We start from the raw sequence: 16,359 nt of genomic DNA, 5'->3' as shown, positions 1-16,359 counted from the left end.
CATTTAAGTCCCAGAGGAGTCCCAGGAGGAGGCTACTAGCATTCTCCATCCCATTTTACAGAGGGGTAAGTGGGCTCCAGAGAAATTTCAGTGGCCATCTGAAGTCCCTCACCTGCCAGGGCATAGAGGTGTGGTCCACCGTGGCTGTGTCCCCAGAGGCTGTACCCCTGGTCCTGGGCCACCCTGAGGACCCCGGAGTGGGAATGGGGCTCTGAGCCACCTTGGCTTTCCAGGACACTGCACAGGAACCAATCACTTGCTCCCAAAAGGCTGCTCGGGCTGGCTCACTGCAGCTGAAATGCTTTTAACTCCTCATGGCCACCCTCCGAGTCTAATTGGAGCCTAATTGGCCCTGATGGGCAGTTAAAGATGTGATTAATGGAACAGAGGGTGAGTTAGCTCTTAACTGCACTGTGGGCTGGCAGCGTGGAGGCTGGTGGGGCTGGGAGCTGGGAAGGAGGCGATGGAAGGGCTCCGAACCTTCGGTCTGCGAGCTCCTGTTCTGCCCTCCTCCCCTTTGTCTGCACAGAAAGAGGGAGGGATGAACGTGGGCGGCAGGGCACCAGAAAGGACCTGAGAGGCGGACACAACCGAGCAGCCTGAGCCATCTCAGGCTCCCCCCACAGCTACCCCAGGAAGGAAGAACTCGCCCTATCCCCCATTTCCAGATGAGGAGCAGAGGCTCAGAGAAGCAGGTACCCAGGGTCGCACAGCCGGCGGGTGGGCAGAGCCGAGATGGCCGGACCGATTCAGAGCCGCACCTGAACTGTTTCCTGCACTGTCGTCCCCGCTGGCTGGCAGTGGACCCCATACCAGTAGCAGAGCTTCTTCCCGAACGTCCCACTGAGCTGAGCCTCCCTGCCGGGCTGGCATCTACTCCGCAGGCTAAAAGGGCTGCCGGATTCCCGTCCGCTTATGTGCAGCTGAGACCCATCTTGCTGCCAAAGCTCAGAGCCTTATGTCGACCTGCCCCCCAACCAACTGAGGTCTGGCGTCACGTCTCTGCCCCCCACCTCCGCGAACGTGGCATGCATCAGAGCTGGGTCGTACGCCTTCTCCCGGCATGACTTTGCAAGGGGGCCTTGGCCGACTGGCAGCTCCTCTGTCTTCTCGCTGGCAAGAAGAGGGGGTTCCTGAGCTATGGTGTGCACAGCTGGTACCTAGGAGGCTTGTAACCCCCTCACCTCCGCGACCCCGCTACCATTCTGATTCTGTAGGTCTGGAGCAGGGCCCGGACACCTGCATTTCAGCCGCGTGCTCCAGGTGTCTCGAGGGCACGTGGGTCCCACCACGTGTGGGAAGGGGATGCAGGCTTGATCTGGTCTAAAGTTTGAATTTCCAAGTGGTCTAATTGAAGGCTAATTCTTAGTCACCCTTCAACTTTTCTCATCAGGGCTAAAATTAGAATCCCAGTGTGGCTGACCTTTCATTCACCTGTCACCATGCGGAACACCCACTCTGGTGCCAGGACCCGGGATGGGGAGCTGACGGGGACACAGGGCGGTCCCCGTCCCCCTGCTATAGGGTTCTCATAACAGAGCCCTTGGCAACAGCTAGGAGGAGCGGAACGCTCCATCGGGGGCCCAGGAGGTAGGGTACCTGTGTCCTGTTTTCTGCACTTGACAGTGCTTTTCTCCCGGAGTGTTCTCAGCCTCCCCAGACAGGGGTTTGGCCCCGGCTCCCTCCTCCCCTGCCCCGTGAACCCCGCTGCAGCTCAGCGTGCACAGACCCCGTTCGGGGGGCTGCTCAGCCCTCCTCCCCCGGGGGAGCCTGTTGTCTGCAGGCTCACTCACGGTGGTGTGATAGCCCCGTTAGCTGGGGATAGGATGGGACAGGGGTGGGAGGTGCTTTGGAACGGAGTCTCCCAGAGCCCTCTGCAGTCAAGGGCTTTATTAATATAGATGAATGAGCATAAACAGGATTCTTGATTTCCTCAAATAAATGGATTTTGAGTGGTTACTCTGGCAACGAGGCCTACTTCCATTCATTATCCAGGGGAGGGAGAGGGAGCGTGGAGGGATCTCTCCTCTTATCCTTGCGTTTCACAGTCTCTGAGTTTGGGGTGGGGAGAGCAGGGGTGGCGTGAGGAGGGATGTCATTCAAGGGGCTCCGCTGGCCTCTTGGTATGAGGCCAGGCTCTGTGGGGAAATCAGGCAGGTCTCGTGTGAACTCTTAGGCCCCCAGTTCTGGGCCAATGGGCCCGTCACCAGGGGCCATGAGTGCAGACAGCCGTGGTTCGGACATCGGAGGACACACGGAGCTTGTCCGTGGAGCACCAGTCCAGGATGCGTCGTGCCCAGAGCTTTCTCGGCGGCCTGTGGCACTCGGGGGGCGGGGGGGGGGGGCTCTAGCTGGGAGTCAGGGTATTTTGTGGAGGGTCTCCCCGAGCTACCCTCTACCCTCCCTGTGCGAGTGGAGCTGGGTAGCACCCTACCAGCTGCTCAGAATTCTCACGGCAGACACAGTGCTGACCCGGCATGAGCAGTGACACCGGACTGAGGCCAGCGGCCCGTCAGACCGAGAGCAGTCTTCGGGCTCAGCTGGGTTTCTCACCCTCACCCTAGCAGCCCCCCTTTCCTGGGCACTGCCTGATCTGTTTCTGCCTCCCGGGAGCAGAGAGGGAGGCTCAGCGAGGGTGGGCGCTGGTGCGGGGTGGCACAGCCCGCCGGCACAGTGCAGACCCAGGCGCTCGGCTCCAGAGCCCACGCCCGCCACGGGAGTGGTCCCTTCAACTCTTTGTTGAGTGTCTGTTTCGTGCGGGTGCTGTCCTTGAAATCAGGGAGAGCCTAAAGCTGCTGAGCACGTGTCTGGGACCCCAGCGTCATTCCCATCCCGCCCCTCTGACCCCCGGCCCCCAGGGAGGCGGTCGGTGTCCCTTGGTCAGTATCACGCACCCAGCACACAGAGGCAAATGCCCCCGCTTCGGCTTCTGGCATGCGGCAGAGGTGTGGTCTTCAGAAGCCTCCTGTCGGGCTCAGATGGGGAAATGTCAAGGGAAGAGCTAACGGCCCTCGGCCTCCTCCACACTTGCCCTCTGAGCCCGGCCTCCGGGGAGGAAAACCAGCAGGGGCAGGTCCGGGTCCTGCAAAGGAGCATGGCCGGCTTCTCGCTTGTCCTGGTGGGGAGTCTGCCTTTCCAGGCAGTGCTTGGGCGCTTTCTCATTGTCTTCGACTGGCGCTTGCTCAGCTCTCCCCAGGACAGACTTACTACTTGGCGCAGGTGTGAGGACCCACAGCAGCAACTTGTCTGCAAGGCCCTGCCGGGACACAAGGCTTCCTGGAGCCCACCGTCCTGTGGACTCACGCCCCTTCTTCCCTCCCACCCTCCCCCGCCTTTTTTCTTCCCTCCTTCCCGGCTTCCCTCTCTCCTTCTCTCCTTCCTCTCTCCCTCTCCCATTCTCCTTTCTTTAACTTGACCATCTTTTCGGGAGTTCAGCCTGAATGCCTCGCACACGTCTACCCCTCCGGACACAGCACACCATGTTGAGCACAGTTAAAATTTGGCTTCATGGTTCTTAGCTGCCATGCCAGAGAGGCGATGACAGACCCAAGAACCGGATGCGTGAGAGCAGTCACGTGCACTACGGTAGCTACTTGGCGCGTGTGCTATTTTATACAACGGAATGAAGCATTCCCTGCTCCAGTGCACCAGCCCCCTTCCAAGCAGTCAATAGCGCTGTACGGCCTGGTGGCTTCCATCTTGCAGGAAGGTCCCTGGGACGGTGCTGGTCTGGAGGCTGCCTGGGTGGGAAATGATGGAGGGTTTGGGGCGCGAGGGCAGCCGGGTGTGCCATCTTTTGGTGGCTGTGAGGCCAGTGGCTTGGCTGCTGAGGCTCAGCGTGTGCCTGGAGCCATGAGGTTGGTGGTAGGGTGGGGGGATGGAGGCCAGGCAGGAGACGCCCACCTCCCAGGATTGTCAGGAGGATCCCAAGTCCCAGCACCCGCTACCCAGGTCTCAGTGCCTCTCCTTGTGCCCATCGGTGCTGGGCACCTGCAAGGGCTGTCTTCACCCTGCTTTCTCCCTCCCTCTCTCTTTCTAAAAATGTTGTGCCCCAGATCCCCTCACCTTTCCTTTGTCCACTGATAACCAACCACATTAATCAGCTTTGTGTATTCTTCTATATTGAAAACAGGTGAATAAGCAAATACATTTGTATATTTTAATTCATTCCCCTCCCTACACGCGCCTTCCTCTTGCTGGGACACTTCTCCCCTGCAGTCGGAGGCCACGCCCTCTCTCCTTTTCTCTCGGTGGCAGCGTGGCATCCCTCCACACTGATGTGCTTGGCTGGTCCCTTATCCATGAGCATTTGGGGGCCTCCTCGCTTTGCCTGATACAACCAGGCAGCCGTGGAAGTCCTACACGTCTGCTGTCCCGACCATGACCAAGTTCATCTTTAGGATTAATGTCCAGAGGGGGGATCGCTGAATAACACAGGATGTTGGCTTGCTTGCAGCAGCTCACCCTGCTCAGAAGTGGTAACAGTCAGCTTAGCTCCCTGCTGGCCTATCCTGTCTGTCCACAGCCCCACTGCGGGGCGCTGCTAGCTTTCTGGCTTATTCTCAGTCAGACAGGCTGACGGTGTATCTCAGTCTAGTGTGATTTGTGGTTCCTAATACTGACTGGTCTGAGCATCTCCTTACGTGGTCAGGGGCCCTTTCTGTTTATGTGTCCTTCATCGAATTAGCGTCACTTTCTTCCTGATGATGGACCGAAGCCCTCTTTTTCTCCTCCTTATTTGGAAAAAAAATTAAAATGCAGGATAGTGCGGAGAACAGTTCGAGCGAAGCTCTAGAGCCGTGCCGTCCCACAGAACTTTATGGGACGATGGGAACGTTCCAGAGCTGTGCCCTCCCGTAAGGCAGCCCCGGCCAGGGGTGCCTCTTGAGCTCTAGAAATGTGATTAGTGCGACTGAAGAATTGAATTTTAGGTTTTGTTTACTTTTAGTGCGTTTCAACTTAAAGGTCAGTAGCCAAAGGGGGCTGGCGGCTCCTGTACTGGACGCCGCGGGTCTGGAAGCATTGATTTGGGTATAGCCGGCGGGCCCTGCTCCAGGACGCTGAACCATTCTCAGTGCTTCAGGACCCTCCTGGACTCAGGTTGTTTGCAGCCACGAAGGCCGAGCGGGCTGCAGTCACACAGCAGTGACTTTGAGTAGAATGTTGGGAGGGCGGTGGAGTTGGTAGTCGGGGTTCAAATCTAGGCCCCGCCCCTTCCTAGCTGTGTAGCCTTGAACATGCTGCTTGACCTCTCTGAGCAGGCTTCCTAACCTGTGAAATGGGTTTGGGGGTGGGGCAGTGTATCAGTAGCATCTGCTTTGAAGTGTTTGAAGATTAAAAGAGGTAATTTAGTAAAGTGCACTTGAACCTCGGCAAGGGCCAGGCCCACAGGAGGTACAGACACAATTTTCCAGGTTCGTCCTGACCCCAGCTCAGTTAATGAGCCAAGAGGAGTCCCAGTGCCCCTGGCGCCTGGTGGATATTTTCTTATTTATTCTTCCCTAAAACCCCAAAGGCATAGCTGCTGTCCTTGGCCCCAGTTAGCAGGTAGGCACAAAGGGAAATGGAAACAGAGAGGTTCAATAACTTACCTCAGGTCACACAGCTAGGATGCGGCAGTCTGGGCTTCAGACTCAGGACTCGTTCCCTCCGGAGTCGGCTCCACGAACCACCGTGCAAAACTCTCTGTGGTTGACAGGCGGCTTCAGCGTATATTCTCAAAGGCAGTGGCTCTCAAAGTGGCCCGGGGACCAGCAGAATCGGCATCACCTCACAAGGTGTTAGAATGGTCAATTCTTGGGCCTCAGCCTAGAACAACAGAAACTCGGGGGAGGGGCCAGCCACCTGTGTTCTGAGAAGCCTCCCAGGTTGATTCTTGGGCCCTAGAGCTTGAGAAGTGTAGCTCGTGGTGGGTCTTCAGAATGTTGGCTTTGAGTTCCACTGGAGTTCATGGCTTCAGCTGTCTCTGCTGACCCCATTCAACCCCCTCCCCAGCGCAGCGTCTCCCTCTTGCCCTGGCAGCTCTGATCCATGTTCCTACCGCGCCCTCCTCTCCAGAGCTGCTTGTGGACGTGAGAGTTGGGTGGTCAGTGAGGGCTGGCCCAGCCTCTGTTCCCCCTGCGGCTGGTCCAGCTCCGGGCTGGGTACCATGAACATACCGTCTGCAACAGGGCTTGCTTCTTGGGCTGTTCTCTGCCCGGTAAATAGCTCCGTGGAAAGCAAGGTGGACAGCGACGTTACTACTCTGTCGTTTGCAAAGGGCTGCATCTCTCTGGCTGATGATTCAGTATGACTGACTGTCAGTCTCAAATACAGAGATCAGGGCCCTGATGAGAAGGCCTGCGACCCCCGGAGCTCCCAGACCCTCCAGGGAACAGAAGGGAGGAGGACACGGAGGGATGCGGGCCCCAGACAGCCTGGGGAGGCTCCGGTGTGGTCTCTGCAGAGCTCAGAAACCGGGAGCCCGGGCCTCACCCCAGCCTGGGAACTCAGACCTCCAGCACCAGCAGCTGGACACTGAGTGTTTTGGAAATGGCCTCAGATGATTCTTGTCCCATCCCTGCTTTACTGAGATATAACAACTGACATATAGCCCCGTGTAAGTTTAGGGTGTGCGGTGTGACTGATGCACGCGTAGATCGCAAAGCAGTGACCACCATAACATGAGTTCACGCAGGCGCCGCCCCAGTTACTGTTTTTGTTGGGGCGGCGAGAACATTTAAGATCTGCTCTCACAGCCGCTCACAAGAGCACAATCCAGAATGGTTAGCCGCCGTCACCAGGCCGCACGCTAGATCCCCAGACCCTTCCAGCTGGAAGCTTGGAGCCCTGGACCACCATCTCCTTCGTGCCCTACGAACTCAGCTTTTCTGGATTCCATATCTAAGTGTCGTACAGTATTTGGATTCTCCGACTATTTTACTTAGCATAATCCCCTCAAGGTCCACCCGTCCTGGCAAACGGCAAGATTCCCTCCTTTCTTATGGATATCTGTATCTACCCCATTTTCTTATCTGTGGATCCATGATGGATTCTTAGGTCTTTCTCGTGTCCGTGGCTACCGTGGACAGTGCTGCGATGGAGTGGGGGTGCAGTGTGTTTGCGGGAGAGTGACTTCACCATCCTGCCATGCAGCCACGGCTGGAAACCACTGCAGGAAAGCAGCGCGTCTCACCCTTGAAGAGAGGCTGGGATAGCCTGGAGATGCTGTTTCAGAGGTGGGTCCTGGCTCAGGACTGTGAAGTTGCACCCCAGTATCTGATTTAAGAAAAGTCACCCATCACTTAGCAACGACCCCATGTGTCTGCATCAGCAGCTTTCCTGTTTGATTCGGTGACGGCACTCTTTGGTAGCTTATTAAAGGGCAGTTCATTTTTGCTTAGGAGATTTCATCAGCCGAAAGCCAATTACCAGCACTTCCTTAGAGAATTTTAACATTTATGCTAATTTTCCATGTAAGGTATTTTCGATTCATTTGCATGACTCGATATTTGGCAAGATGATTCTCGGGGAATGGGCTGCTTATGGTGTCCACAAAGAAGTCTTTTGGCCAACCCTGGGGAGAGAAACCACACAGGTAGGTCTTTGGGTGAGCCCCTGACTGTCCCAGAGCAACCCCTGCCCCGAAAGTTTTTAGGCTCTGCCTTCACTTCTCTTACTTTTGGAGAATCTACTGCTAAATGTGTTTGAAAACAGATGTTCTTATTCAAACGCTGTAGTTGACAGCCAGAGAAGTATGAGGCTCAGAGAAGGTAAGCAACTTGCCTAAGGTAGCACAGCCAGGCCATTAGACCAGAGAGATGCAGCAGGCCCTACATTGCCGACTCACCAGCAGAGTCCAGCCCATGGCTAAGCAGCCCCCCAATGCACCAGGTGGCTGGTGCACCCCCAAGCAATCCCTGATGCACTCTCCTGGTGGCGGGATCCCTGGGTCACAGACAGACTGCCCAGAAGAAACGCAGACTGGGGGCGTGAGCTGGGAGGTTGGGACCCAGCACCCTCACTCTCCCACTCCCATGACCATCTTCCCCTGCCCTGTCTCCTCCATGGCAGTGTCAAGGAAGGGTCAAAGGTCATTTCTTAAGCCCCATTGAGGCATTCGGAGGCCAGAGAACAGAGGTGCCTGTGCCTGCCTTCTTTTGCTGCCTTGTTCCTTAAATATCCTCCAGCTGTTCTGAACACCCAAACGCTTGTTGGGGAGCAGGACACACTGTTAGGAGTTCATGGGCTCCGGGTTTCTGCCTTGGGCTGGTCAGTAACTTTCAGGTCCCTTGCGGAGATGAAGCAACTGAGCCCCAGAGGTCAGCCTGGATTGGAGGGAGGCAGGTCTGAGCCTTGTTTGGGGTGAAGGGTTGGGGCTGGACTAGTGTTTCCAGCTGTCCCTCACATCTGGCCATCCCTTCCCCTCCCCTGGTCTCCGGTGGATGGCAGAGTGAGGAACAGGCTGGACAGAGCTGATGTCAAAAGCTAAAAATGGAATGGAAATGACCGGCAACCTTCTGTTGGGGTTTTGGGGATGGAGCCGCTGCTGGGGCATGGGGCTGGACCAGTACCCCCATGGCTGAGCTCTGACCCACGGGGTTGGAAGTTTCCTGGAGATTGGGATCCCCATCCTCCTGCGGGGGAGGGGTCAGGTCCAGGCATGACGTCACTACGGCTGCAGGAGGCTGGAACTTCTCTGGCGTTTGCTCCCTCTGGGCGCCAGGCCTCCAGCCGGTGTGTAAAAAGCCACACCAGGCAAGTCTGCCGCATGCCCTGTGTCCTCTGAGAGCTGACGAGGACTGCGGCTCCTCCCTCCCGTGACCACTGACCGGAGGAAAGCATCCGATGTGGGTGCCATCAGAGTGGCCTCTAATGGAGGGGCTGCTCATTCCCACCCCAGTGAGATGCCCATGCCCCTAGCTTGGGACCTTCTGCACTTTGCCCACCTGTCCGGCCCTTACTGCATCATGCTTGAGAGCAGGCGCAGGGTTCAAAGCCAGCCGCAGCCCTCTGCCGTCGCCTCTACTCCCTAACTGGGCAGTTCCCTCAAGCTGTCAGCATCTCTGCTCCTGGTCTGTGCAGGGGCACAGTATTAGGACCTGTCACACACAGACAGATGGAGCGTTACCTGAGATCGTCTGTGTGAAAGGTTCAGGATGCTGCCTGGCACGTAATAGCTGCGCATTGAGTGGTTCTCGGTCATGATGCCATCTGGGGAGTGGGGAGGGAGGGGGCACCTAGAGGCAGCCCCGGGGAGGGGCGGGGTTGGGGCTGCTGTCTTGGCTAGGAGGAGGACAGGGACAAGGACGGAAGGAATCAGCTGGAGGGGGGCAGGCCCCCCCCCCCCCCCGCAAGGTTTTCTAGGCTGGCCACGCCCTCCTGTCTTGGGTTCCCCACTCTGGAGGCTTTAGGACCCAAGCCAAGGGCAGGCACCCAGGCTTTAAAAGCACGTGGGCTGGGGGCTTAGCCGTCCCACCTCAGCATCCTGCCCATTTTTGTCCACAGCCCTGGTGAGGGGAGCTGGGCCTCTCGTGCCTGCTCATCGAAGTGGGATTTTTCTATTTCTGAGAGGCCTGTGCTGGGCAAAGGCAGCTGTGGTGGGTGTGGGGAGGGGGAGGCGTGGCGCTTCAAGCAGCCGGCCTGGGGGATGGTGGGGGGCACACTTTCCCAGCCATAATTTGAAAAATCGAGCTGAAAAACAGCCAGACCTCCCGTGTGACTCAGAGCCATTATCCCTAATCACTCTGAGAATTCACCAACCTCTGCCCCATAAGTTCCTGCTGCAGGGCCTCCAGCATGCTCCAGCTTTGGGGTGGGGGAGACCGTTAGGGGGGCGGCTTATAGCAGCACGGCTTCTTGGTGTGGGGGTGGGGCAGTGTGGCAGGTGCCTTCCCGTCTCACCCCAGAGCCCAAACTCCACGGGGATGTGGGCTCTGCAGCGGGGGCTCTGCGTGCGGCCTGGCTCCGCCGGGCTGGAGGCTCAGGCGACAGCTCTCAGGAGTCCCTGCCCCGAGACGGGAGGCATGGCCTTGACACACGGGAAGACTCCATTTCAGAAACATTTAGTATACGCTGAACAGAGGCATTAGAAACGAGGAGGCAGGCCTCCCGGGAAGGACTCTAAAAGATGCCACTACACCCGATCATGTGAAAAAGGCAGTTGATAAGATGGTGTGTGGAGTATTGTCTCAGGCTGCTCCGGCTGCCATGACAGAATGCCGCGGGCCGGGCGGCTTCCCCATTTGCTTTCCCACAGTTCTGGAGGCCCGGAGGCCCGGAGGCCAAGATCAAGGTGCCGTCCAGGGTGGTCCCTTTGCAGCCTCTCTTCCTGGCTTGTGAGGGGCTGTCTTCTGCTTTGTCCTCTCTTACACAGGACGCCAATCCCATCAGAGCAGCAGCCCATAGCCTCATTCAATCTTAATTACTTCTTTAGAGACCCGATCTCCAAATCCAGCCACCCTGACCGTACCATGACTTCTGGGGGGCGGGTGCAGATGTCCAGACTGTAACAAGGAGGAAACTCCGGAGCCAGACCTAACAGGCTCCAAACAGCTGCTCTGCTTGCATGCTGGGTCGCTTGGGTGGGGGAGTGACGTGAATTCTTTGAGGTCCTCAGTTTCCCCTCCTGAACTCCTGGAGAGGTTGTGTCTCTACCTCCCACCTTCCAGAAGGGTCATGAAGATGCCGACGACCATGAGGCTGGGAGAGAGCCTTGTAAATAGTCGGGGACCCTGAAATGAGAGGTCGTCTTGTGAGAAAGGAGAGCTGGGAACCGTGGGGGACCCCGACCGCCAGGCTCACCTGTGGTCGGGAGGGGTGTCGACAGAGGTCGTCCCTCCCCTCCACCCCACTACGCTTCAGGTGCAGCACAAACACACGCGTCTGAAGGCTGGGCTGGTCCCCTCCGTGGGGGTGGGCTGGGCTGGGCTGGGGAGGGAGGTTGCCATGGGCGACAGGGCACCGGGAGTCTGCAGGCCCCCACCCCCTGCTCCAGCCAGGGAAATCAGCTGTTTTCTGGACTTACTGAATTATCAGCACGAGATGGAAATTTGACTTGTCTGCTGGTAGGTAGCTGATTAGAGCCTTTAAAACACTAGCAAACCAAACCCAAACAGCCCAGACTGGCCGCCGCCCAGCAGCTCCTGACCTCAGCTGTCAGAGTTGCTGCTCAGATGCTTGGGGGAAGGGGGTAATCAGGCTCAGAAAGGACAAAGGAGCTGAAGACAGAGGGTGCTGAGGGTGCTCCCAGTATCTAGAGGGCAGAGGCCCGAGTCCTCCCTTGTGTGGGACAGCTCCCACAACCAAGAACTAACTGGGCCCGAATATCAGTGGTGCTGAGACCGAGGAACCCTGATGTCTGTGGGGTTGGGTGAATCTTTCTTGTTCGGGGCTGTTCTGTGCGTGGTAGGAGGCACACACAGGCGTGCATGCCCACACGCACACAGGCACACAGGTGACACCCTTAACTCGGAGCCAAGCACCTGGGGTTATCCCTCAGTGACATCCGAGACCACCTCTGCGTCTGGGACACAATCAGGCCAGCAGCAAGCTGCCTGCTTCGTGTTCGGAAAGCAGCTCTAGGAGCTAAGATGTTTCTACACGTTGAGTGCCCTCCCTGTTTGTTCCCAGCCTCTCTAGGCGCAAAATACGCCCCAAATATTGGTCATTATCATGGTGACAAGGTTCCTGGGAGATTGTATCTAAAATGTTTTATCCCAAGTGTTATCAACTGGGTTCCTCAAGAGAGAAATGAGCTCCTTCCCATTTGGAACCCAAGTCCCTCCTGCCCCCCCCCCCCCGCCACCCCGCTGCGATGACACTGCCTTGTCACGCAGAGAGGGGAGGCTGCGGCCGCAGGTGCACAGGCTGGGCTGTCTCGGGCTTCGAGTCCTTAACAGCTTCCGAGGCTACTTCTCCATGAACCAGCAATCTCAGGAGTGTGTCTGCCATTTATTATTTGATTAGTGTCTCCAAGGGCATCTTAATTTGTCCTTCCCAGGCACGTACTCTAGCCAGACGGTTTGAGAAATTATGTCTCTGAGTCTGCTATAATAAGACAATTATTCTGGTAGCATCCCCCACCATGGCAATAAGTCCTGAGCTTGGCCAAGGCCTTAATTTCCATCTGGGGTGAGAATGCACGGAAATTCTGAGAAGCCATAGCTTTCAGAGACCAGTGTCTGGAGGGAAATCTCAGGCAGGGCCTCGCTTCTGGGGCGAGGTCTGTTCCGTTGGCTGGTGTGTGTACTGTGGAGACCTGGGAGTAGTGCGTGGGAAGCACCTGGACCTTGGAACACAAGGAATAGAGCTGGAATCCCAGTTCTGCCCTAAGTGTGTGCCTTTGGGAAAATGATTTAACTCCTGGGGGACTCAGTTTTCTCATCCGTAAAGTTGGGTGTGTGTCCTAGGGACACTGGTTGTTTATCTGCTGTTCAATATCTCCTTTCCATCCTTTGGTAACAGTTCCTTGACTTTCTTGCGGGCAGCTCCCATCTCCACCATGTGCAGTACCAGAGGGACGTAGATCCAGGTGTCCTGCCCTCCCCCTGCCGGAGTGATCATGTGACCACGGCGGCCCAATCAAAGCACCTTCAGGTAAGGGCAGCCTCAGAATGACCAGTGCTCTTCCTCTGGCAGCTGAGCCCCGACAAGACTCCAGAGCGAGTCCTGCTTTTCCTCAGACCCCTGGATGTGCCCAGATTCCAGGTCCTCTTCTGATGCTGTTTCTCTAGCATTCTTGTCACTCTCATGAACTAACCAATCTCCTTCCAGCAGATTCCTTTTTGCTGAACTTCTCTGGGTAGTTTCTCTTACTTGTAACTAAAGAGCCCTAAGTTACCACAGGTGTGTTGGGAGAAAGGAGAGGGGGGTCTCCCGGTATAATTAAGTGCCTTCCTCAGAGCTTGGTATACGCAGGCACTCAGCCAGCACGGCTGTCTCTCAGAACAGCGGAATTTATTGACGTGGAGTTTATAAGCTGAGATAAGTGCCGGTGTGAGGACTCTCCTCTTCCCTGCCTTGGTGGGCCTGATCTTCTCAAATCCTTTTCTCACTCCCTTCTGACTTCTCAAGGTGAGGGGAAAGAAAGCTCAGGGAGGGGACCACGGATACTGAGGTGTCTGTCCCTCCCTCTGTGGTGCCTGTCTAGTTCCCCCCAGGATGCCGAGCCTGCCCCCGTGCCCTTGCACCTCCCCGGGGAGAGTCTCAAGGCCAGGAGCAGAAGCTGTGATGATTTAAATTTCATCTCCATGTGCAAGATGAGCTGCCTGAAGCCCCATCCATTTGCTTAAACCTCGGAGGAGGCAGGCTAGGTGGGGTGAGACAGCGAGCAACACAAGTGCATTGAGTTGCATTAAACGCGCAAAATCACTTCCGAAGCACTCGCCTCCATTTCTCAAAAACACAAATCCATTTTGTGAGAAATTAAATTCCACAGAAAAGTAAGCACAAAAAGAATATGACCAACACCCACACTGTCACCACTTAATAATTGTTAACATGTTATTCTATTTTCTTACCTGCTTTAAAAAAAAGTTTATTTTTAGAGGGCGAGAGAGGGAGGGAGGGAGAGAGAGAACAGGAGTGGAGAGGAGCATAGAGATAAACTCTGCACTCCCTGCAGAGCCTGATGTGGGGCTTGATCTCGTGACACTGAGATCATGACCTGAGCTGAAATCAAGAATCAGACACATAGCCAACTGAGCCCCCCAGATGCCCCTTTATGTTTTGTTTTGTCTTTTTTTTTTAAAGTAAATATTAGCAATGGATAAAGTTTTTTCTATCTTCCTCATTCCATTTCTGTCCTCCATGCCCTTGAAGTGACCTCCAGCGGGGCTGCTGTAGACCCTTCCGCGCATAGATAATACACAAACCTCATTTTAGCTTCTGTATTCACTGCCTGAACAGACCCCTTTCTGCAGCCCTCTTCCTGGACATTCAGGTGGATTTCCCCCAGTGCTGTGAGCGTGTGCGCGCACCTGTCTTGTGCGTCAGCTCCTGTCAGAAACGTTCCGGTGCGCATTTCCAGCTTTACCAGATGCTGCCGGATGCCACCACTGTGCTCTTCCCTCCGTGCTCTCCCTGGCTGCTCCCGCCCGTGGGGCCTCCTCTGGTCAAGCCCAGGGGCTGCTGACCAGCCTCATCTTCTCTAACGATGACTACCTTCCTGGCTTCTCCCCGCTAGTTCTTCCTGCTTCCCTTCTGGGCTTCTCTCCCTCACCCCAACCCCTACAGGCTCCGCTGTTCTTTTATGCCCGGACTTTCAGTTCACAGAGAGAAGCAGATCTGGCTGAGTCTTGTCTCATCTGGCCAGCACGATGTTCTTGAAACATTCAGAATGTGAACCCTCGGCCCCCAGGGACCCCCAATTTCTTACCCCAGCCATACTGATGTTACCCTTCTGGCGTCCGCCGTGGAGACGTAGGTTGGCTCATTCAGCTTCTGGTTCAGTTTCCTTCTGGGATAACTTCTTCCATGGCAGAGGCTGGGGAGCTCAGCTCAGTGTTTTCCAAACTCCCTGCAGGTGTGGCTGCAGAAATGAATCCGATTCACTCAACCAGGTGCATTTCTCGGGATCTGAATTCAGAACCGAGTCAAGTGGGAGATTCGCGCCTGTGTTGCTGCAGCGTTTCCATCAGGCACAGTGCAGCTCAGGGGCGGGCAGTTCTAGGGGCAGCTTCCTGACCCCCAGCCACCGGTGGTGTAGACCCGGAGCCGGCAGTCGTTTCCTGCGTCTGCAGCTTCTTCTCAGGCCAAGGTAATAATTCCTTTTCCCTGGTGAACCAGTTCTGTGAGGTTTTCTTGGAATCTCTTCTTAGCCTGGAGGTTATTTATTCTTCCATCCCTTCCAATGACTCGGTAAGCACTTGATTCCTGGAATTAAAGCCACTTCTGCTCAAACGAGCTAGAGTGGTTATTATTGTATGCAACCGAACCCTTACTGATAGGGGTCCCGAAGGAGCAAGGTTTTTGACTCCTGATTTATTCCTTTACTTTTTCTGAGAGCACATTCTGACTTTACTTTTATCCATTTATTTATTGAACCATCCAAAAATACGAATTAAACATCTCCTAGCTGCCTATGACTATGCTGAACATGGCGGATACAAGACTGAGACCAGATGGTACCAACCAACACCCCTCTTCCAGTCTTGCAGAATACTGTTCTCCTGTCTTCTAAAGTAGGAACTACATGTATGTCTTTGATGCCTTTCTTTTTTTTTTTTTTAAGATTTTATTTGTTTATTTGACAGAGAGAGAGAGCCCGTACAAGTAGGCAGAGCGGCAGGCAGAGGGAGAAGGAGAAGCAGGCTCTCCACTGAGCAGGGAGCCCGATGTGTGGGGCTCGATCCCAGGACCCTGGGATCATGACCTGAGCTGGCAGCCGCTTAACAACTGAGCTACCCAGGTCCCCCTGATGCTTCTTTCTTTCTTTCTTTCTTTTTTTTTTTTTTTATGACACTCACCGCTACCCTCTCCATGGCCCCTCTGTAAGTTCCAGCTTCACAATGAGCTTCAATAAGTCATTGGTTAGATGCTATAGGACCTTGTGACCCTATCCCAGTGTATCCCTGTGCAGATGAAATGACAGACAAGCCACGAGGAAAGGGGCTGCTACACACACGAGAAGGTCACCTGTGTTTCTGAGGTTTCCAAAGGGCAACATTAGCATCTGTCCCCCAGCTCCGGTGAACTGAATCTAAGACAGCTGATAAATTGCTGCTTTTTCCCCAAGACAAAAGGCATTATCAGCCCAGCTGACAGAAATAGCTGCTTCTCTCGCAGCCAATTTGGAATCACATCTGGGAAGGTTTAAACTAACCAAACATTTCTTTTTGTATAAATGGATGTTCTAAGTGTTGAGATATGTCATGTGCCAAGAAAGGAAATGAAAATAACCCCGCAGAATATCTCTGACTTAAAATGAGTCAGGGTTGCGGCAGGGACATACACACTTTCTTAACTTTTTCTTTTTTAGGATGAGAGGGAGCTTGTGAATTATTTAATCTAGACTTCAAGATAAATATTGCAAAGGGACCTTTCATAATAATGAAAAAGGCCAATTCATCAGAAAATGTAACAAGCCGAAAAGTGTATGCTACCAATAACAGAGATTCAAAACACAAGAGGCAAAAGTGACAGAACTAAAGGGAGAAATAAATCTATCATAGCAGGAGGTTTTATTAGCCCCACTCCATAACTGATGGCACAAGGAGACAAAGCGTATGGAAGATATGAACAAAACTATCTCCCTATTTAAACTGGTTGACTTTCATTGACCCTCTGCCCAACAATAGGAAAACACACATTCTTTTTCCCTGCAAATGGAAGATTCTCCAAGATAGATCGTATGCTGGACCACAAAACAAGTCTCAATAA

General features: G+C 54.8%; 1 protein-coding gene across 5 annotated transcripts in view; it reads left to right on the top strand.

Annotated features, from left to right (window-relative positions):
- The first annotated feature begins 323 nt into the window (after positions 1-323).
- The window catches only part of PRLHR (prolactin releasing hormone receptor), a 50,790-nt gene continuing 34,754 nt past the window's right edge, over positions 324-16,359 (top strand). Inside the window, exons 1-4 of one of the 5 annotated variants that reach the window (XM_046026375.1) lie at positions 324-390; positions 7,039-7,217; positions 7,460-7,576; positions 12,468-12,576. The gene's annotated coding sequence lies outside the window, so the exon portion shown is untranslated. Of the gene's footprint in view, positions 391-565; positions 696-7,038; positions 7,218-7,459; positions 7,577-12,444; positions 12,577-16,359 lie in introns of those variants that run through there. The other 4 variants (XM_046026374.1, XM_046026373.1, XM_046026376.1 and 1 more) reach the window with 4 other exon arrangements.

Source organism: Meles meles, chromosome 13, assembly GCF_922984935.1.
Source record: "Meles meles chromosome 13, mMelMel3.1 paternal haplotype, whole genome shotgun sequence".
NCBI classification, from domain to species: Eukaryota; Metazoa; Chordata; class Mammalia; order Carnivora; family Mustelidae; genus Meles; species Meles meles.
Note: the sequence above shows the minus strand (reverse complement) of the source record. Positions and strands in the feature narration are given on the sequence as shown.